The following is a 23,719-nucleotide window of genomic DNA, read 5'->3' on the forward strand; positions in this document are numbered from 1 at the left end:
AGAAAAGTTCGGGTTTATCGATAATTGTAACTTTTTGAAGCCCGTACCAAGGTCGGGCTTATCGCTCAGGTGGTTATGGGTCCATTTATTAAAAAAAAATTATAGCAGCAAAGGAATGGGAACAAAAGAAAATGTGTTCCTACAGTGACACCTGGACAATGAAAGCTAGGCTTACAAAAAAAATACACTAGTTGCTAATATTGTCTGTGGGGTCCTTTCAGCTGATCTTTACCCAGGACTTATTCAGCGTGGTTTATTTCACATTGGTAGAGCTCAGCCTACCATTTGGCCACCTTGGTAGAGCGCAGAGCCTTGCTTCGTGTGTTTGAAGACTTTTCTTTTGTTGATAGATCAGGTTGAGAATACAGAATTCACTAAACTGGAACTAAAGTTCCGCACTTAAACAATACTAATGGGCAGGATTTTTATTACAGAAGGGATATACAATACCTGTTTGTCCGCAATCTTCTTTAATTATAATGTAGGATGCCACAGGGTAGTATGCCAAGCTGTGCCGGGTATCCAGGCAGCGCCAGGGATTAAATGACACCAGAAACGTATGCCCTCTACTTCTCCAATCCCTTTGGGGACCGACAGCAAGAACATGTTACATGTAATCAATAACACAAGTCAGTTTTACCATAAGGATTTAAAGGGAATGGAATGTTCTTAGAGATTCTTGTGCATAAATTGTTCAGATGACGTACTGTGTATATTGTGGATTATGCAATCTTTGGTAATGTTCACATTTACATTTGTATTTAATTGCATTTGCATATACCGGTATTTGGTTTAATAGAACTAAACAGAAATTACTGAAGATTTGAGTTGTATAGCTTTTGGTCGTGTTTAAGTCTAAATATTAAGAGTTATTGTAAAAAAAACATTGTACAGTGTTTCTTCAATAACTTTTGAAATACCAAAAAGTATCTAATACAAGACCTTGTAAGCCTTCATATCATTAGTAATAAAAAAAATGTACTATAGTATTAGCACTGCGTAAAAAATGTATGTTTTCCAAGTTCACAGTGAATGTCATATTAGTATTATATGGGAAGCTCTGAGACTAGTTGTGTACAAGTTGCTGTTCATCAGTTTGTTAAATAAGTCAAGGAAACTTCCTATGCAATCATTACCAAATTGCTAACTTTGCAATATAAAATTGTGTTGGCTTTTTATTAAAAAAATGGATGTCAGATCTTAATATTATAGATCTTAATCTTAATCGTTATATATTAAGAACGTTCCTTTCTGACTCTGTGATCTCTCCAATTCCTGGTTGAAACTAGTCACATTGGCCAGGTGAACTGACAAAGATAAGTATTGAGTATGTTCATCGTGCAGTTCCAAAATATAACCTTTATACATTTCTCTTTTAGGATGGATTCATAGTGATTAGTACTCTCCTGTGCACAGAAGTCTGTTCTTTTTATTTATTGTCGCTCTGGTTAGGCCATAGATTCCTGTACATGGTCAAGAAAAACTGACATAAAGAATACCTAGATGGATTTTATGTGTCTGTGTGTCTGTTAGAGAAATACTAAACATTTTATGCAAATCCTGTCCCTCAAAGGCTAGATTTGGAAACCCCTGGTCCTAAACTTCCCTGAGATTGAGGTATGGTAGGAATAGTCAATCATGCCTCTGTTCACAGCTAAGCTAAATTGTTTAAAATAATGGGTAAAATAAAAGCTTTCTGGTCTGATGATCTACAGCCATTTAGACATTAAAAACTGCCTGGCAAAAAGGAACAGTATCCCACAAGTGTTAATGTCGCATAATGCTTCCCATAGCACAAAGAGTGCCAGGGATTCTTGGCAAAAAAAAGGAATTTTCTTTATGTTGTATTGTTGATGAAAATGAAATCCCTTGTCTGTGATTAACAGTGAGCAGGATATAGACAGATGATAACTAACAGGACTGCCAGGTCTCTTGGAGTATTTGGTGGCACTAAGCAATTAGCTTTAACTTGAACCAACTTTTATTTCTTAAAACGGTTGGGAAAATGAACACCTTATCTCTTGCAGGCATATTTTTTTTTACTACATTTTTTTATGACTATATATATTCCGTTATTTATTTTTAGTTTGGTCATTGTGGAACAGGCTTTAGCACCTGTTGTAAGGTAAACAATTTATATTTTTCCACTTTATTTTTGCTAGGAAATTGAAGGTTCGTTTAATTGATGCCATTCTAAAGATATAATACAGTACGTAAATTCTAACATTTTACTGTAGTATGAGTATACAATTCTATTAACATCGTTATCTTATAGTGTTGAGGTCTTAAAGTTAAAGTGTAAACCAAAGCAATAAACTTATTTGGTTCTTTTTTGGGTTGGTAAATATATGAATGAAAGCATTTATTGGTAAATAATTCAGCTACATGTATATTGAGTATTGCATTTGTTGCAATGCTTAATTTAGAGCCATACATTTGTTTGCAGGCTGGGCTAGAATGGGCTGAGTGGAAATCAATCATCTAAACCTTACATGTGTATGACTTACCCTTAGTGGGCCTTAGGTGACCCCTCCAGTCCTAGTAGACCCATATGGAAATTCAGATTTTTTTGTAAACCATACCTTACCAAATGTACAGAAATACAGTAGGGGATATATAGATCGGTATCGCTGCAGTAAGATCTGGGTTAGGATCTAAAAAATTCATTAATTTGCATGCTTTTCAAGTAAGGTGAGTATGGCAATCTCCTATAGTAACAGTTGTTTTTTTCCTTTTAAAGCACTTTAATATTTTTAGCAATGCAGCAGTCACATGTATTCCTAGAATGATTTTAGCAATGAATACCTAAATTATCTGTCAATGGTAGGTCTGGTTTAAGTTTGAATGTGTGTGGAATTTGTTTCCCTATTTTAAATTGTGCCTTTCCAAGCTTGTACTGTACATAACAACAACGTACATATATACAATTTGCATTCTATTAGAATAAGACCTGGGTTTGTTGCATGTTTACGTTATTTGGCCCTGTGGCCTTCTTTTCAATCTGTTGTGAAAATAATTATTTTGTGTCATAAACTTTCTTATGGGTCATATGTATGTAGTGAATTATGATTGATGTAGGTAAGTAATCACAAACGAGTTACCATTGCTGAAACACACATGGTATTGTTTGTTTCTGAGTTGAAAAATCTAAGGAAATAGGAACACAGATCAAAGGGAGGATCTCTAGTTAGCTATTTTAACTCTGATTGGTAACATTAAATGATCATACATTTCTGGCTTCGTATAGGAGGATGTTACCTTTGATTCCCTCGAAGGGATATTCCATTCCCTTGACGGGATCTTTCTCTTTCTTCTCTTCCTGGAGACTATCTTTGGCCATTTTTATTTGCTGAACTGGTGTGATGTAACTCCCACACAGGCACGCGGCAGTTCATTCATTCCCAGTTTTAAGAGTACTTAACCAGTTCATTTACTGATCAGAACTCTTTGTAATGTCAGTGCTCCATGCACATTATACAATGCATTTTTATAATCTTTAGTATGTTATGTTTACTTGAAATGTTTATCCTTCATGTAGATGTAGATTGATACACAATTCCAAAACATTTTGCCATATCAATGCCTCCTACATGTTATATAGCCAGTTCTTAATGTTTGTATTATATTGGCATCATCATCTCCTCTTTTTAAAAAATTACTAGTATTTTTTTCTTCTTCTAGTAAGTTAATATAATGGCTTTTTAGAAAATGCCAGGATATCAAGCCTGTATTTTATAGTTTTATTCTGAATTGTAAGCCGTCTTTTGCATACTATAGCTTATAATATTAGGGTGCACCAAAGCCTGGTGGGAAAAGTGCTGGATGGGGTATATATATCGCCCAGGCTAAGATTTTTAATGGGTTTTGTAGAAATCTTGTTTTTTAGGGTCCTGGAGCCTGACCAGGGAAAAGAGTGGGAGGGTTATTCTGGTCCACTGGAATCATGTGCAGGTTTTCACCTGTGGAGTGCTGTTTAATCAGGCAGCATTATGCTGTCAATAAGGTCAGTGTGATCCCAAAGCCAGAAGAGAACTCACCTCATACTCCCTCACATCTCCTGTGTTGCAGCTAGCACAATGTCTGTGCCTTGGGATCAGTAATATCATACTGTTTCGGGCTTTACAATTGGCTGCTAGAACCACAAACCCCCACCGGGGAAGAGGCAACATGCTCCTCCCTACTGAAATGTGCAAAAAATTCTTTCTGGCTGCAAAAAAGTAGCAGAGTAATGGTACGGCGAGCATAAGTCAGAAGTTTTTTTGTTTTGTTTTTTTAGGAACATTGGGGTTTAGGTAACTTTTATTTAGCTTAGAAAACTCACTGGCCCTGATTTATGAAAGCTCTCCAAGGCTGGGGAGAATACACTTTCATCAGTGAAGCTGGGTGATCTTGTCCAGGATTCAAAACATTTGCTAGCAAATAGCAAATGATTTTTAAAAATCCATTCCATGTTTTCCTGGATCACCCAGCTTCACTTCTGAAAGTGTATTCTCTCCAGCCTTGGAGAGCTTTCATAAATTAGGCCCACTGTGTAAAGAAAACGCAATCACGTGCAACGAAATGTCAAAGAACATGATTTCTGCTTACACATGTTTGGATGGCTGAAGTCACAGAACTTCACCTCATTCACTAAATTGAGAGATAATCCACTTTGATAAATCAACAGCCTAAACTTTTGTAGTAAAATATCCCCACTGTCACTTTGCCCTGCATTGTTGGCAGGCACTACCCTTCACATTAAAAACCACAGTTAGCTTTTTAGATAGATGTTTAGGGGTTTATCATTATTGGGTAGTTCTTTGTTCCTATTTCTTTATTTTATAAACTCATCATGATATACTGTTTCTGTCTTCACAGTATTTTTTTATTATTTATTAAAGTTTTAGTAAGTTCAGGAGATGGCACTAATTGCAGATAGTATAAAAAGAAATTACAAAATATACTTCTTATAGCTGACAAGTGATTCCTTTGTGTATTTTGTATTCATAAAATAATAGCTTTAACATTTATTCATTTATGAAATAATAGGATTTTTGTCTCTTGAATATGAAACTTTTACTTTATCTGTAGATAAGCAGCAAACTTCATTTTCTTGAAGCCTGTACTGACATTAGGAAAATGTATTGCAGCAAGTGACAGCAGAAAGTCTGGCAAAGGGTTATTGTTCTGCATCCATCCTAGTTTTGCTTTATAAAAGCATTGCATGACATCCTTTCATTGACTTGCTGGCTTTTAGGGATATTGTGGCAGGAGTAAGCAGATATGAGAATGTTTTTTCATTTAATTTTGTTAAATTTTTACATTTGTGGTTTTGCTTGTTTGGATGTGGTAACAAGTGAGTAATTTTATTACATATTGATGCATAACCATGTTTAATTTATATACATCTGGGCCTGCATGTTCTAAACTACACAGTTACCTTGGCAGCATAGTTACTGCATAAGCACACTTACAGTATATTAGAAGTTGGAAGTAAAAAGGAAAAAGTACTTGTGTTAATAAGCATTTATTTTTTGTTTGTTTTGTAATGTGATAGTTCCATCTCCTTTAGAATTCTTGGAGAGGTAAGTGATAAAGTTCATATTACCACCAAAAAGAAGTTTAAAAAAAGCACCAGAGGGAGCTTGTAATAATCCAATCTATATACTATTCAGTATTCGGTATATGTGATGTAGCCTCAGAACCAGGCAGTGCCTAAAGAGAACCAGTCTGAGCAGCTGTTATTTATTGCAGCTAGGCCTCCCAGTGTGTTTTGGGGAGACATTTCTTTCTGACTCGCAGAAGCAATGCTAATACCAAGGCAGGTATGTTATGTGTCATGACAGACTTGATTACCAAAAGGCTACCTACACACTGGACCTGATTTATTAAAGCTCTTCAAGGCTGGAGAGGATACACTTTCATCAGTGAAGCTGGGTGATCCAGCAAACCAGAAATGTATTTCTTCAAAGTCATTTGCTATTTGTTAGCAAATTTTTTGAATCCTGGACCAGATCTATTCCAGGTTTGCTGGATCACCCAGCTTCACTGATGAAAGTGTATCTTCTCCAGCCCTGAGTAGCTTTAATAAATCAGGGCCTGTGTAGAAAAGAGCTTTTGGAAGATGTTGTTCTGGGAGCCAGCATACATCAGTTCTCCTCCCATTAACTGCTGCTGCCGGAACTTTACAGTTGGGGTAGTAAGGTCACGGTAAAACTATGTCTCACTACAGAAACAAGGTAAAAGAAAAAAAAAGTGGCTTCAGAGGTGGGGAAGGAGGTTTTGAGGGTGAACTTGAGTCGTGCTTTAATGATTCATTTCATATTCACTCATCACTGAACCCTATATTGCCACAGCCAGTACATTTTCAAAGCTAATAGTTTTTTTTAATTTTTTTTATAAAGGATGTGCAAAAAAGCAGTAATAATGCGCAAAGCAAAAAGACCGATAACCCACACAAACCTATTAGGCTTCAGTTTACTTTTGTCCTGTTGTGGAAGAGTTAATTTGCAGAGTGTGCTTTATGTTTTTGCATATTGCTCTTTGCCTTATAAAATATATTTGAATGGGAAAAGTAAAAAGGTATCGACCTCTGTATGTAGTACTGGATTTAGATAGGTAAATAGTCACAATAAAGTTATGGCTACAGTAAACAATACTTTAAGTGGTGATAAACACTCTGATAAAAAATGCTTCATTAATATTGTAATTAATAAATATTGTAAGTAAAGCATGATCACATCATTTTTCTATTATTGAAAAAACTGGTGGTTTATAAGTGGTTTACTCTGTGTTTTCTTATCCTGCACTGTGCACAAATTGTTTTACTTACTGTGGATACAGTAGAATGTTACAGCACTTTGGCTTGGCATGACAGGATTTTGCCCAACTTGGGTGAGAGCAGAAAAAAGGGGTGTAATCGGCAAATCAGCACAGCTGCATGGAGCATTGCTGTACAGTTCTTCAATTCAATGTATACAATTTTCTGGTATGATCACCAGGTATGATTTAAAGTTAGTTAATAAAAATCACTTATGCAACCTCATCCTCCCATGATTTTCCACACTATAGGCCTTCCCCCTAGAGAGGGAGGATCAGGGCAGCGATCCAATAATGGTTTACTGCTGTGCACATACCGTAAAACTCCCTTCCTAAAAATGATTACAGGAAGAGAGAGCAGAGGAATAACCTCTTAAGTGTGCTGCTGCCCTTTGATTGTAGCGGAATGGTAACCTGCGTGCATCACTTAACTGCAAGGATGAAAAGTAAGCTTATATAGCAGGAGTGACTGAACAGGTAAAAACAGTTCACATGCTGCATATGTATTTTAGGCCAACCCATACTCAGTTTGGTGATATCTGCAATTGGACATAACATACAGTATAACAAATTATCATTATTTAAATAAACAATAATGCCTTTGTAATCAAATACATTTTTTATTTATACTATCTGCTTAGTAGTTACCAATGAGGACTATGGATGCTCTGTTTGCACTGGCTCCTGAGAAATCTCACACTTGGAGCAAGCTGATTGATTGCTATTTGTCTGTCCCTTCACACTGTCCATTAACCCCATGGGTGCCAGAACAATCATTTCAAACAACCAAAGACCACTTAAAAAGGTTTAAACAGTGGAGCCGCCAGGCACGACAGATGACCAAAGTGTCACCACATCTTTGCGTGTCTCTCTCATCACACTGGTGGACATGTCTACACTTTTGTTCGCCTTTCATAATAAGCCACACAGATGTTTGAGAACAAGCCTTGACTTCTGACCTTAGGGTTGCAGGGGTCATGCTGCTCAGGGCCTGTGAAATTATCACAAGCTGAGTTAAAGTTTTTCCCCAGCACAGGAAGTGCCCAGTAAGTAAGAAGTAAGAAAGGAGCTTTGTCAGTAAGACAAGATGGTCTCAGTGAGGGTTGGCTTTTGCATAGCGCATACACTGCAGGAGGTGCATGCTTGGGAGGAAGAAAATAATATAACCACAAGCACATCTCATATCTGTCATGCAAGATCTGAGCAGTATATTTGCTTAATTTGCCTTTTGTTAGAATGTAATAGGGGTAGAACACAAGTGTTTATATACACTATTAAATGAAGCTTCCAAGCTAAGAATCGCCTTGTAGAAAACTGCCCTTCGAGTTGCCCATGTGTGACTCCTCAATTATATTCTTGATTTTCTTGTTAACATCACTTTAGCCACTCTGCTGGGCCAGTGTGGGTTGGCAAGTCATAACTATGTTGTTTGACTCAATAGTGTCCGCTTTTGTAGAGCCACTATCTACTCTAAAGAGGCAGCCCACACAGAACTCTTTTTCCAGGGTGTACACCGAATTCAGTCATCAATGCACATGTAATTATTTCATTTATGTTTATTTTTGGTAGTTTCGGTAGTTAATAGATTACTAAGGACATTGTTTTGTGTGTGTACATATAGATGTATAAAATCAGTTTTCAAAAAGTGTAAAACAAGAAATGTTATTTGAGTTCTGTTGTGAACATAACAAATCACAGAATAATTTGCACAGTATTCACAGAAGTAGGTCAGACCGCAAAAAGGTTTTTTTTTTTTTTATATATATATACTTATGAAAAAATATTTTGCAAGATATTAACAAAGGGAAGGCTCAAAAGAAAAGTATGTTAAGTAATGTACTTTGCTATGATAGGTAATAATGCCAAATCTGTAGACCTTTAGATGAAACATGTACATTGTTTTGATCTATAAGATTTTTTTATTTGTAAAATCTAAAGAAGTTTATTTTACAACAGCTTGGCCTACAAAAAAAAGTGGAATAATATATAAAGGCTTTAAATATAAAATCTGTACCCTGAGTACTGTCATTAACAATATACAGTTATCTGAATATGTATATATTTTTTTTTGAGGAAATAGTCTTTTATTGAGACACTTGTAAAAGTATTGCCAGTTACTTTTGCCCATAATCTTTTAATTATTTTCTGAAGACATGGTATATAGTACGTCACTGGTTTTTCTGGTAACGCTCACTCCTGTAATCAAATCTAGTTTGTGTATATCCTGTTTTTAGTAAGTAGAATTACAGGACTGAAGTTCATATACAAAAAAGGCATAGACCATTGTTCAAGAAGCAGTTACACATAGCAACCAAAATGAAGGTTTCATGATTGTTTTCCTTGGGACATAAATGGTTGCTGATAGTTACTTCATTTCATTCATAGCTAGTGGTCTGTGCAATGCCTTTAAATTGGTTGTGGACTGTGGGAACGGAGCTACCCTGTTCAGTAATCAATATTCTCTCAGGGTTGTTTCTGAATAGTACAATGTTTATCTATCTAGACTGTAAGCAGATGGATCATGGTAGTGTTCAGCAAATCCCTGAAGAATTTTCCTAGTACAGGCAGGTGACGATAGTAGCAGTATTTGGCTGTTGGTGGCACATGTTTAGAGGATGATGATCCTGAACTGTAAAGATGGCTGAAAAAATGTCTACCATGTGATTGCTGCATGTGTACCACAGTTTAATAATATCGATTGCCACATGTTTATGTAATGGGGTCAGAGAGGGTTTCTAAAGCAACAGCTTGTGCAAGGTTGGTTCCACCAACGCACTACTGCATGTGTAATGGGAGTCTCTGTGCCATGTACAGAAAAGTCATGCAATGATAAGAGATAAATGTAAGCTGAAGTAAATGTTTGTTTATGATGTATTTGGCATCTTACAGATTGGATATAGGTTACTATGAGATAATAGGACCTGAGGAGCTTCTATGCATTCTTAACCAATAGTTAAACCTAACCCTTGGAATTCTCTGGTATTCAGACCTGCTTTTTTTTAGTTGAAAGCCTGGTCTCATTCAGTAGATTAATATTGGCAAGTGAGGCTTTTGATCCATTAATAAATTGATAAACCATTAATTTGATGGGGGGATAAACAGCTTTATTATGCTTTTGGTGGTGTGGTACTTTTCTGTTTCTGGGTGCATGGCATACAGGCAAAGGTTTATTTTTATGGCACTTTTTTCAAATTCCTAATCTTTACTTCTTCTGTGAAAAAACAGAGAACTGGTCGTAGTATTCCTTTAATTTATAGCATTCAGAAACACTGCTTTTGTGGATAAAGCCCCTTTCTAACCTCTGTATACGGATTATGTTTTGCACTTTAAGAACATGATGCGAAACACAGGAGGGAACATTTCTTAATGCAATTGCCTCTCAAATCAGTAGTTCTCATTTGTATTTTGTGTACAAATATGTTAGCAACATATCAACAACTGCATAACAGTCAAGTTAGGCCAGCCATGGTAAAAGTTTTCTTCAAGGTCTGTTACATATTGCTGAAATGTGTTATGCTCATAACAACTTTTTACAACAAGGATGCAGTTGTCCTGTAAAATCCACAACTATGCAATTGCTCGTCTTAGTTAGGTCTGTTGGCCAAAAAATAGTATAGAGTTTGATTCCTGCATACTTTCTTAATGCTAATTTAAAAGCTGTCCCTTCACCCCAGAACCTTAATGGTAAACCACTGATATGTCAGAAGAAGTTTCTTTATTTTGCAGGCTAAAGTAGTACCCAAGAAACACAATATGGGTTTACCAATGTACTCCTTTGAACTCTGATTTGACATTCTTATCTGCCAGACAAGTCAACAGCTTTTAGCGTACAAATGTGTACTGGCTTACTAAAAGTAAGATGTAATTATTCGGTAAATAGGTAAAAGTGGAAGGTATGTGTTTAACTGTAAAGGTTACAAATACCTAAGGTCAACTAAACTGTCATCTTCCTTACTTTTCTTTCTCTGTTCCACATCATGTTGCACAGGCTTTTAGATCTGTTATCTCTTGTTTTATTTTTGTGTATTTGTAACATGCAGGGTAATTATTTTTTATTGCATTTGAACGTGATATGCTGTAAAGTTACTACGGTTACTACAACTGAAATCATTAGAAAATATGTGAGAGAAATAAGCCCCCAGAGGGTGAATTAAAGATGGTTAAACACCTCATGTCTGTAATTCTAGAAGTAAGCTCGTAAAGTAATGAAAATCTATTTATATATGCTGCGTATTCTCAGCATCTTGGCTTTCCGATCAGGCTGTATAGGTGGGAAAATGTTGACCTTGATTGTAGCTCCCCTATATGTTTTTAATGGTAGCGTGACATCATTTTATTACATGATCATAAATGTCTGTAAAATGCTTCATTTTTATGTGCAAACAACTTAACAGGTAAATGTTAGGACAGAAATGTTTGCTTAAAAAAGGATATTAGCAAATTAATTGTTGTGGTGTTTTTAAAGTTCATAATCTTCAATTTTCTGTACTAAAATCAGTGCAAGGTGCATTTTTTAGCAAAATGGCAGAAGCTTTTTAGGTTGACACTAAATTGAGGTAAAGACTAACTTAAAAAGAACTGTGTCATCTCAAAATTGAGGAGGCCATATATAGTACCTGGACATGCCTTCACATTTTTTCTACACAATCAAGTTCACTGAAATCCAAGGCATGCTTCCAAAAATGGTTTATCATTTAAAAATCTTGTGTGTTATTGCCTTGGACATGGCTCATCTTGATTCATCTGCATTACTGCTGGCTATTCAAGCAACATTCGTGTTCCTTAAGTAATGTTGCATTCCAGTGTCCTCTATACTGTGTCACAACTTTCTGCACCCCCATCCATAATGTGCTCCCTATATGCAGTTGCATCTTTCAGCTCCCAGCTATATTGTGCCCTAGCGTTACAGTGAACCTAAACTGTTTCTTAACTTTCCAGTTCCCCAGTGATGTTTTCCACATTTTTTATCAACATATTATGAAAAAGCAAATATTACCTACTACAGGTGAGTGACAGGCAGAAATTCCCTTCTCCACCCTGGTGACTATTGATCTGTTGGCTGCTGCATTGTCTCTTGCCATGTCTTTTTCACCTACTCATGTGGTACTAAGCTATATGTCATATGGTAGGTCAGCCTCCACCCTTCTCAGTTACTGCTAATCAATAATCAGGTAATTAATAACATGGTCCTTTCTTGTCCATCAAAGGTAATGTTCAGATGGACAACACAGGACCATCAGCGCTCCCAATCACATCTTCTTTCCTTCTTTCCAAGTCCACTCATTTTCCACAGTTAATGCAAAAAAAATTTTTTTTTAAACTCGTTTTTTTTTTTTTTTTTATTAATGTTTTCAGTACAACGATTACAATACTGGGATGAGCAGTGAGTAGATCTTTTGCCTGGAATCCCCAACTTTTATAAGTAGCCAATTGGTAATTGAACACAGCAGCCTCTAGTTATCACTAAGTGATCTTTTTCGAGTTGACTGAACCTTTAATTTATAATTCTATTTTATGTGGTGACCATTTTGTGATACATTTTTTAACAGAAATAAAAAAGTGCCTTAATATTATCTAAAAAAAATAATTTTAGGTTTACTTAATAAACTATTAATTCCAGCCACACATTTTTTCTAATCTTTCCTCCTGCTGTATTCCGGCTGGTGAGCTTTCTTTACCCTCCTGCTGCTGAAAATAACCTAGTTTAAGAGTTCACTGAAAACATGTGGGATTCATCATTATATATTTACTGTCTGAGGCTGATATAGCTGTAAGGTTTTATCAGATCCCATTGATCTATTGCGCATGTTCCCTCCCTAGGTTACAGAACGTGCTTCTATTTGCATAAGGCCCTGGGCAAGGTTCTTTCTTGCATTGATTGGCCTGTCCAAGGGAGCCTGATGTGTTCTCGCATTGATCACTTTGTCTTTTCTTGGAAGACAGTGTTACATGGAGTTCATCTCAAACATTCTAGGGAGAAGGTAAAACTTTACTGCAGATGTCTTAATTTTGTCAGATGCTCCTTGGAGAATTAGCTGTCTCTCCCTAGAACGCTTAGCTTTGTTTATTTATGCAATTTGGATAGATTTGCTCCAAATCTTACCACCTCTCACTGGCATATCCATTAAAAATACAATAGACATTCTTTCCGAGTGTTGGCCAATTAGTCAACATATCAAAATCATTATTTTATTTTTTACAGCTGAGTGCAGCAAAGGTTTTTTTCTCATTATTACTCTGGGGAAATAAAATTTATTACCGCACATTTCTTTGTTTCAGTGTACAAGGAGACTGAAAGCAGTGCATCAGTGTGATTTTTTTTTGTGACATGTATCACCTAACAGCTATATATTAGCTCTCTGTATGCCACCCCTGGAATTTGGAATCTTAAGGGATCCTCACCCTCTACTTCTTATTCACAAACTTTTAGGATATATAGATGAGCGATCAGCACCTCTGAGTGTGCATGCAGAACAGACATGCACTTGAAAGGTATTAAACAGACAAGTGCTCTTCATTAATTGGTATTTCTGTGTAAATATTTATTTTCTGAAGGTAATACACAATTGTTTGTTATATAGGCCAGCGGGAGATTACTATGAATGGTAACTGGTGTAATTATCAACTTTCAGCTGATTACTAAAGTACATGGTAGCCATGTGTACTAGCCAGTGGGAACACATTGCTGCCCAGCTCCCAATCAGTCACAAAATACAGAACAGGCAGCATTCTCATTGGCTGATGGTTGATGGTACTTTCACTTCATCCAATCAAACACCTGGGGTCAAATTCTGGTCTCAACATTACTAAAAAAAAAAAAAAATGGCATGAGTTTTATTGATATTCTGTAGATGTTTTCTGAGCATAGCAGAAAAACACACAGTTGTGACAGTAATGTGATCCTAGCCTTACTCTTTATAAAGGTTATAAGCAAAACGATTACCCATAGCATCCTCCTTTTATTGTACATCTGACACTGGGAGAGTACAAGTGAGAACCTGTTGCCACTGTAGACAGGGTATTGTTCACATCATTTGTGAAGCTATCGGGATAATGTGCTGATGGTAGATTAAGTCAGGGAATAGTTTACAGGTAATGCCAGATTTTGAGACACCTCCATTAAATATCCATTTGGTCAGTGATCGTCAAAGTAAAAAAAGCATAAAAAGGTAGACTGCTGAAACACAATGTTTATAAAAAGAAAAACCAAGAGAAGCTTGCAGGGGGCTTAATTTTAATTGACTTAAGTGCTTTTTGAATAGACTGTACCTGCATACACATCCATGTGCTCCTGCTGTGCGCCATTGCTGAAGTTGTGATTAAAGAAGCAGTCATGTGAAGTGGAGGTGGCACGGAGAAGGTATACGTTACTTTCAGAATGCTGCTGTGAAGAGCCCCCGAGGGATCTTTACCCACAAATAAACATGAGTGGTCTCATTATGTTTACAATATGGAAATGAATTGAAGAAAACTTCTCAGCGGGACATTTTTAATACAGAGCGGCCTAGAATCACAAAGGGTGGACCTGTCATCTCTCAGTGATTTTCTGAGGCTTACAGATTTTGAGTTGGTCCCACTGATTTTTAGCATAAGCTGTAACTGAAGCTTCAGGAGAGTTGGCCCCAGTCCATTAAACCACATTTAGGAGTAAACATGTTCAAAATTTGATTATAGAGGTAAAGATAATGGTACTTATGGTTGTAATTGAATTTGATCATGTTATATGTTAACCATTTCACTGCAGTGGACCATAATTTTAGTCTATACTTGTAAAAAGATCAAATAAATAAAAACATATTTAGTTATGTCTGTACAATACATGGATATTTCCTGATGGTTTGTCTCTAAAGTACTACACATACAGAAAATACCCTTTTATCGTTTTCAGCTGTTTAAATTGTGCTACGTTTATTATTTAATAAAGACTTCACGCTTTATGCTGGTTGTGCCAACATCCACCTTTTCAGGTATTAATGGTGATTGGCAAAAGGCTGGATGTGCATCCAGTGTTTTATGTGAGCCATCATGGAGTGACCTAGAAAGTAAGAACTTTTTTTTTAACTATTGCCCTTTCAGTCTTTCATGCTTAATTACAGAACACTCCCTTCCCTTGTCTCTTTAGTGAAAGCCTCTGAGGCTTATTAGTACATTAGTATAGAGCTGACAAAATGTGTTTATTTATTTTATATCTGTCCAGCCCTGGGGCTATCACTCTGATCAGGCTTTTAAATTGAACAAATGAGTTCTGTACACACAACACCCATTTGTTCTTTGGAGAGGTAATGGGGAAGAACGAGCTGGATCCATCCAGATGCATTTGTGACTGACTTTAGGCCGCCGCTGTACACATGTCAGATTATCACCCAAGATGAGCATGACCATTTGTATTGGGCAAGAATCCTCTGACATGTGTACTTCAGACCAAAACAGACCAATGCTTTGTGATAACGTGTGGTAAAGCATGGCAGCATACAATGTCCAATGCACGCACTACTCACATGGCCAACACACCTCAAGAAACGTGTTGAAGTGCACCACTACACACAAATAGGATCCACACTTTTTTTTGTGGGGGTGAGGTTTGGGGAGAAAAGTTTTAGTATTTTGGGTGTTTCTGTTGTCAACCTATTTTTTATGGTGGTGGGTTGAAAAATTACTTCACAAATATGGTGAACATTTTTTGTCAGGTCAGTGTTCTTTTTCTGTGTTGAGAATTGGAATCGGTTGGATAGGATCAGGCCAGGACCAAGGGAATTTGTCATCCCTTTTCTTCACATTTGGAGCTTGATACCTGTTCATGGTGGTACATAAAATGGCATCAATAAGATCAGCTTGACTTTTTTTCTTTTTTCTTTTTTGTGGTTTTAAAAATACATTACTTGGAATTGTGTTTGCACAAAGTAATTAATGCTTACCTTTTAACTGGTTTCTACGTTGTTCATTTAGCTAGAAGCAGTTGGTACCCAGGATAACAGAAAATAGTGTAACATTTTACTGTGTACATTTTAAAAAACAAGTTACAAGAAAGCATGACAAATAATAAATAGATTATATAAAGATATATGTGTGCTATCTGTTGTGATGTATTTTGGACAGAAGCAGGTTTTTTCCCTTTGACAATAGTTGATATGCCTGAGAGCAGTTTATAATCATCTAGACTACAGTGTACAAGTCAGGTTTTCTGTCATAATGCTTTGCCTGTGTAGGTGTAAAATGTGTATCGAATGTTAAAGGTATACATCTGTGGACCCATGGTTGCATGATTTGAAGGTCTATTCACATTGCATACTTGTAGATCCCATAGGATCCAGTGGACCAGAATCCTATCTGGTAATTCTTACCAGTAGCTTAGCTTACCAGTAAAATCATTCAGAGTGGGATATTGTTTAAACTTTACTGTAAAGTAATTCAAAGTTTTTTTGTTTCACCATAGCTATTTTATCTGAAACAAACATACTGAAAACTACATAATGTCCATTGACATGTAAAATGCAAAACTGTGTAGGTCATACTCATATTTTCCTTTCTATCCCTACAGTTGTGGGTAAAAAGCCAGAACTGAAACTTGCAGTGTTATACATGTGAAAATGACCAGACTTACCTAGTTTCATTTGGTTTAAATGCAGCTGATTATTATTTATTTATTTTTTTCTAATATGTAGGGTCACAGGTTCAAATGTATGTAAGCTAGGACACTACACTTAATATTATAATAATTATTATTATTATTATTATTATTAATAAACAGAATTTATATAGCACCAACATATTATGCAGTGCTGAACTTGAAATAAGGGTTGCAAATGACAGACAGTGACACAGGAGGAGGAGAGGACCCAGCACAGAACAGCTTACAATCTAAGAGGTTTGGGGAAGGAACACACAATAGAAAGACAAAGTTTGCATGGGTTTCTTCCTGCCAATCTGGCATCCCCAATGCCTCCTTTAGAAGATGTGGTTTGTATTGCTGCATCCTTACTGACACCTATAACAGTAAGTGTAATGTACTGTGAAGGGTTTACACCGTGTAAACTTCAAAGAAAAAAATGTCAAGTGAAGTTTTCTAACTATGGTCCATGCAGACTAGACAGGAACCCAATAGTCTTCCTTATCATGACTGCAGAACAGTGCATATAACCACCAAACCTATACACTTACCAATGACCAATAGAAACCTGACAGGTGTAGACCCTTCCATTCTGTGTCTTAAACCAAAAAATTCTGGATTTCTTGGTTCTTCGCCCTTTACCTTAACAACAGGCTTACAGACACTGTTTAGATATGCCACCCATTGCAATGTAAATTGCCATCTCACAGTTGTTGAACTTTAATAGCTGTTTTGTTAATTACATGTTTCTGTTATGGATCAGGATAGATAAATAATGTGATTACAAGTAGAAAACTTCAGATGAAAGTAAAAAGAAGCAACTTGATCCCCACCTATAAACATTCCCTATCTTTTCAGATGCCTTGTAAACATGTAACACTGATTGAATGTCATTATGAACAGTATTTAGTGGAAATGGTCCCTTGGAGAATTCTGAACTGACACCTGACGACTTGTGGAAAACAACCTGCTGCTGTTTGTGCCCATAAGGCTAAAATGTTTGTCATGCATGCAATGCATATTATGGCTGCTTTGCACCTTTTATTCTTTATATCGTAATCTGATATATAATAATTTTAATATATTTTATATGTGTATTAAGCTTGAATTCAGATTAATTAAAAAAAGGTAATTGTTCAATAACCTTGAATACTAACACAACCTTATAACTTAAATTCAAAATAAAAATACAAAAGTTTTTGTTGCTTCAGACATCTAGCATTACCAACCAGCACTTATTTTGCATTTACATACTCAGATAAATTAGGAGTTACATTATAGGACAGTCCCCATAGGACCTTGCACCATGGCAGCACAGAAAAGTGTTAATTGTCTGTATCATTGCATTATCTTAACCATAACACACATAAGAAAAGTCTTGAAAGTCCTGATCATTGAAATTCCATTGCTGACCAGTCATTTATAGTATAGAGAAACCAACACTTTGTGGAGACCCTCACTGATCACTGATATCCATCCCTGTAACGACTAGTCATTTGTACATGATGCTACCTACAGAACTTGTACTGCTGGTGGGCTAAGAAGATGGGTTGGAAATAATGGGGTAGCATATTCCAGGCCAGTTTAACATCTACTTTAGGTTCCAGGTGGGTTGCTGTTCAATATTATGACTATTAAAAAAAACAGTATTTACGGTATATAGCACCAACATATAACGCAGCGCTGTACATTAAATAGAGGTTGCAAATGACAGACAGATTCCGACAGTGACACAGGAGGAGGGGATGAATCCTATACTACACTATATGCCCAAAAGTTTATAGACATCTGATCATCACACTTGTATAACTGGGATATCCAATTCTAAAACCATAAGCATTTAGTGAGTTGCCCCCCTAATTGAAAGGGCACATTAAAACTTTAACAGCCTCCCTTCTCTTTTAGAGTACAAGTACTGATGTTGGATCACAAGAGCTGGCTTTTGCCATCTGCATTCTAGTTAATCCTGTGGATGACTAGTAGTGTGCAGGTCAGGACTCTGCTGGTCAGCTCTTCCATACAAACTTTTTAAACTGTGTCCAATTGGACCTTGCTTTGGTCATAGAAGCGCTGTCATGCTGGCACTGAAAAGGACCTTACCTAAAATGTTACCAGGAGGTCTGACATTCACAATTGTCTTACAATGGAACTAAACCCACTATACTCACCTGCCCCTGCTCTGTTGCAAGGTGCTGCCATGTTCTTTATTTTATATCTTGATTGGCTAGGCTTTAGTATAGGAGTTTAATAATTCCCGGTACATGCAGAGAAAGTCAGTATTGCATTTACTTTAGTTACCTTTATTGTATTTGTATTCTATAGCATTAACAATACCCTTTACTAAAAAACATCTATACTCAATATTTTGGAAGGGTGCCCGAATACCTTTGGTCATATAGTATGGGAAATGATCAGGTGTTAACAAAATGTTTGACCATAGTGTAAATATTATGTCCCCTCCATAGGAACATGATACATGATAATCGTCCTGACTTTATGAAATAAACAGAGACAAGAAATCTGAATAGTTCAGATGTATTTTCTGTTTCATTACTGCACACACAGAATTTTGATAGCTGTCCAAATATTTGTTCCCAGGCTTTGGCAACACTTGTGTTGTCTTTAAACAATTTATAATATTTAACCGTGCTCAGTACCTAACCACTGTGCAGCGTAGATGGAGATATGCTGTATTTGTTAGTGGGGGTGGTATTTATTTTTAAATCTGTTTATTACACTGCAAAAGAACAGTGACTTAGCTGTGATATATTACAGATCAACTGTAGGCAATAAGTCAATGAGTAAACTCCTAAATCTGTCAGGACGCGTAATCTCTCTGCTAAAATCAGAAATCAATTTAGTTTACCTTTGATAAGGTATTTCTTGCATTGTCTGGCAGCCATATTTAGCAAGCTGCTCATGGATCCTATGGGCATTACAGCAGCCAATATTCATATTCAGTGCTCTACCCTTTCATGCTCCATCATGTAAAAATGGGGTTTCAGTGGGCTCAGAGATGAGGGCTGTATTTAAAGCAATGAACACAGTAACCTACATTTTTTCTGGGCTTAGGGTCATTCAGAAAATCATAGGTTAATACCAGCATACAAACTTTTAGGAATTAATGTGGTGTGTTCCTTTCCATAATGTTCAATTTTAATACTTCATTATTTCTATAAGTGTCATATATAAGGTTGCTAAAATCTACAATCATTACTTGTGTAAAGGTAGTTTGTGTTTAGGAATTTGCAGTCTCCTTTACGCCTTAAGTAGCATCATTTAAAATGTTCCCTTCAATATACAACTTTTCACATTTTTTGTTTTTAAAAAGAATATACAGTATATAGTTAAAAACACCCAACAATAAAATGGCGAGACATTGGGCCTGAAGTTCTCCAAGGCTGGAGAGGATACACTTTCATCAGTGAAGCTGGGTGACAGCACTATGTGTTCTGCACACTATATGTATTCTATGAAAGCACGGGTACAGTTAGGTCCATAAATATTTGGACAAAAAAACTTTTTTTCTAATTTTGGTTCTGTACATTACCACAATTAATTTTAAATGAAACAACTCAGATGCAGTTGAACTGCTGACTTTCAGCTTTATTTCAGTGGGTTGAACAAAAAGATTGCATAAAAATGTGGGGAACTAAAACCTTTTTTTTTACACAATCACTTCATTTCAGGGGCTCAAAAGTAATTGGACAATTGACTCAAAGGCTAATTCATGGGCTGGTGTGGGCAATTCTTTTGTTATGTCATTATCAATTAGGTAGATAAAAGGCTTGGAGTTGATTTGGGGGGGGCTTGTATGTGGAAGATTTTGCTGTAAACAGACAACATGGGGTCAAAGGAGCCCACCATGCAGGTGAAACAAGCCATCCTTAAGCTGCAAAAACCCAAAAAAAAAACCCATCTGAGAAATTGCTACAATATTAGGAGTGGCAAAATCTACAGTTTGATACATCATGGGAAAGAAACAAAGCACTGGTGAACTCGGCAACGCCAAAAGAACTGGACATCCACGGAAGACAATAGTGGTGGATGATCGCAGAATCATTTCCATGGTGAAGAGAAACCCCTCCACAACAGCCAACCAAGTGAACAACACTCCCCAGGAAGTAGGCGATAGGTATCGATATCCAAGTCTACCCTAAAGAGAAGACTGCATTAAAGTAAATACAGAGGGTGCACTGTAAGGTGCAAGCCACTCATAAGCCTTGAGAATAGAAAGGCTAGATTGAACTTTGCTAAAAAAGCCAACACAGTTCTGGAAAAACATTCTTTGGACAAATTAAACCAAGATCAACCTTTACCTGATCTGAACCCAATTGAGCATGCATTTCACTTGTTGAAGAATAAACTTTGGACAGTAAAGGCCTGGCAGAGCATTAAAAAGGTGGAAACCCAGCATATAGTGATGTCCATGAGTTTAACCCCCCTAGCGTTCTAATTCTGTCATTTTTTGATGCAAAAAGTGATCCTATTTTTTTTGCGTAGAAATTTTTGTTTATATTGTGGGCCTGTAATTCTTAGGATTAACTCCCGGGTATAATTATTATATTTATTTATTATATATTTTTTCCACCCCGAGTCACACTCGGGAATACCGCTAGGGAGGTTAAGGCTACAGGCTCATTGCCAGCAAAGAGTTTTCAACCAACTATTAGAAATGAACATTTTATTTTCAGCTTTTTAATTTGTCCAATTACTTTTGAACCCCTGATATGAAGTGATTGTGTTAAAAAAAGGGTTTAGATCCTCACATTTTCATGCACTCTTTTTGTTCAACCCACTGAATTAAAGCTGAAGGTCTGCAGTTCAACTACATATGAGTTGTTTCGTTTAAAATTAATTGTGGTAATGTACAGAACCAAAATTAGAAAAAAGTTGTCTCTGTCCAAATATTTATGAACCTAACTGTATGTGTTCTTTTTCTGTATGTGTTCTGATTGATATATTGTTGTCTTGAAAGAACATTAGACTACTGACTTTAAATTTCATGCATAGACATATCTTTTTCTCCTAAATATCTCATTCTCCAAATTTGTATCTACTTCAAATGCTAAAATCTTTCTGGCATTTTGCTGGTGATTCTAGATCAGGCATAGGCAAACTATGGCCCAATACGGAGGTTTCTCTGGCACTTTGGGTGTTCCGCGGCTCTGGCTGGTGACGCCCTGAGCAGGGTCAGGAGAAGGACTCAGCTGGGGAGCGCATCGGCCAGAGCTGCAGAACATGTCCTGGCTCGTGGAGGTGTGCGGGCTGTGTCCCTGCACACGGTCCGCCCACTCTCCCATCACAGGCTCTGAGATTGCGATGGGAGAGTGGGCCGGGTTATGCCATCATGACCTCACGTTCGGTGGCATCATGATGGCATAACCTCGCCCACTCCCCCATCGGCCCGGCCCCTCTTTCAAATTTTGATATGTGGTCCCTGACTGAAAAAGTTTGCCCACCCCTGTTCTAGATAGTCAACATGACTTCCAGATCCCGAACTTTTATTGACATCTCACATTCAGCAAGGCAAGTTCATTTATTTCTTTCCCCAACAATTTATGCAGCGCTAATGACCCAGGTGAGAGTTAAGGCCTGTGTCATCGCACTGTTCTCTTCATATGGGTTTTGCATTCACTGGTCAGTTTTAGTTGTCGGGGTACCCCGCAGTCCCAGCTTCCTCTGCATATTCTAGGACTTAAACTCCTGCACAGGCATTATCCTGACTTGGCCAATCAAGATGGCTGAAGGTTGGGATGCGGAAAAAAGGAAGAGAAGATAGTGGTGTCCTGTCATTGAATGAAGACAGGTGAGTATAGTGGGATTAGTTCCTCTTCAAAGAGGAACTAAACCCAAAAGTGCCTAAAACAAAAAAAATCCACTTGCCTTCAATCCCGCAGTGCATTCCGATCCATCCGGAGGTCCCTTCAGGTCCCATCATGTCCCGCATTTTTCCGACATCCGGCTGCGGGTTCTTCTTCCTTCATCACCCGACCCAGGCGGGAGATTGGGTGACGTAGTTTGAAAAAAAAAAAACTTGCCTATCTCACTGTGCATGCGTGCATTGGCAAACTTTTGCATGCGTGCATGGGCAAAGTCTCGGACATGCTCCAAAAGGAGCACCCAAGAGCTTCCCGGGATCCCTGACATAGGTATCCCAGGAGGCTTTGCGCTTCCATCGCCTAGGCGATCGAGAATTAGGTGGCAGTGGTGCACTCTAATTGTCTAACCTTTTATGTAAAGTGAAATTTCTGAGTTTAGGCACGCTTTAAGTCTTATCTTGTCTGAAAGTGAAAGAATGAAATGAAGAGCTTAAAATAAATAACCCTGTTTCTTTATGCTAATGGGCTATTGATTGATGACACAGGTTGCTTTTATATGATACTGATCTGTTATACATGCAACTGATCCTATTGAACAGAAAACTTTATATGCCGATGTTGCTTGTTTACTGCCATAACATTGTCAAAATTAAACTAGACTGCATAAACATCACTTAAATAATTATTGTGTAACACAGTCATTGTAAAACTTATGATGTGTTTTCCAAATTTACCACTTTTTCAGACCCAGGTTCAAATATCCATTTCAACTTCCATATATAGATGGAAAAGTAACAGTATGCATCCCATGCTACCACTGCATGTGAAGCCCAAAATGATTTAAAAAAAATATATTAGTTCTCCTCAGCAAAACTGTGTCTTAAAAACCTTGAAAGGATCAATGGTGGATCAGGGTAGATACTTTAAATAGGTTTCTGTGGATATACACACCCCAGCATAAAAAGTGCTGATCCATCCACTGAGAAAGTTGGTGTTGGTGTAATCAAAACACTCTGCAACACAATATTATTTTTTAAAATTCCTTTTAGGCTTTACATGGAGATGTATCATTGGATGCATGCTGTTATATTCCATCTAAATTTTAAATTGAAACAGATTTTTGAATTTAGGACTGAAAAAGCAGTAAATTTGAGAAACATGTCATCATAAGGTTCACAATGCCTGCGTGACACAATAATTTTTTAGGTATCGTGTCAAAACTAAAACTGTACAAGAGATGTTGGTCACTCTCCATCCTTCAATGCAATAGTAAAAAAAAAATAAAAATGTAAATGGCTTTTTCTGATATTTTGAAAAAAAAACACTTATGTTTTTTCCTAAACTACTCCGTATGGGGGGACATAGTAGAATGTAAAAATTTAGAAGTAGTGGGAATATAATGTTAATTATGATTTCATTTCTAATATGGGTCCCCTGAACAGTTATAAATCCCCTAATAACCCTCTAATATTGTGTGTGTGTGTGTGTGTGT

General features: G+C 36.9%; 1 protein-coding gene across 2 annotated transcripts in view; it reads left to right on the forward strand.

Moving 5' to 3' along the window:
* ARB2A (ARB2 cotranscriptional regulator A) overlaps positions 1 to 23,719 on the forward strand; it is a 249,225-nt gene that overhangs the window by 123,878 nt on the left and 101,628 nt on the right. The gene's annotated exons all lie outside the window — the stretch shown is intronic.

The sequence above is a fragment of the Pyxicephalus adspersus genome, chromosome 6, assembly GCF_032062135.1.
Source record: "Pyxicephalus adspersus chromosome 6, UCB_Pads_2.0, whole genome shotgun sequence".
In the NCBI taxonomy this organism is placed as follows: domain Eukaryota; kingdom Metazoa; phylum Chordata; class Amphibia; order Anura; family Pyxicephalidae; genus Pyxicephalus; species Pyxicephalus adspersus.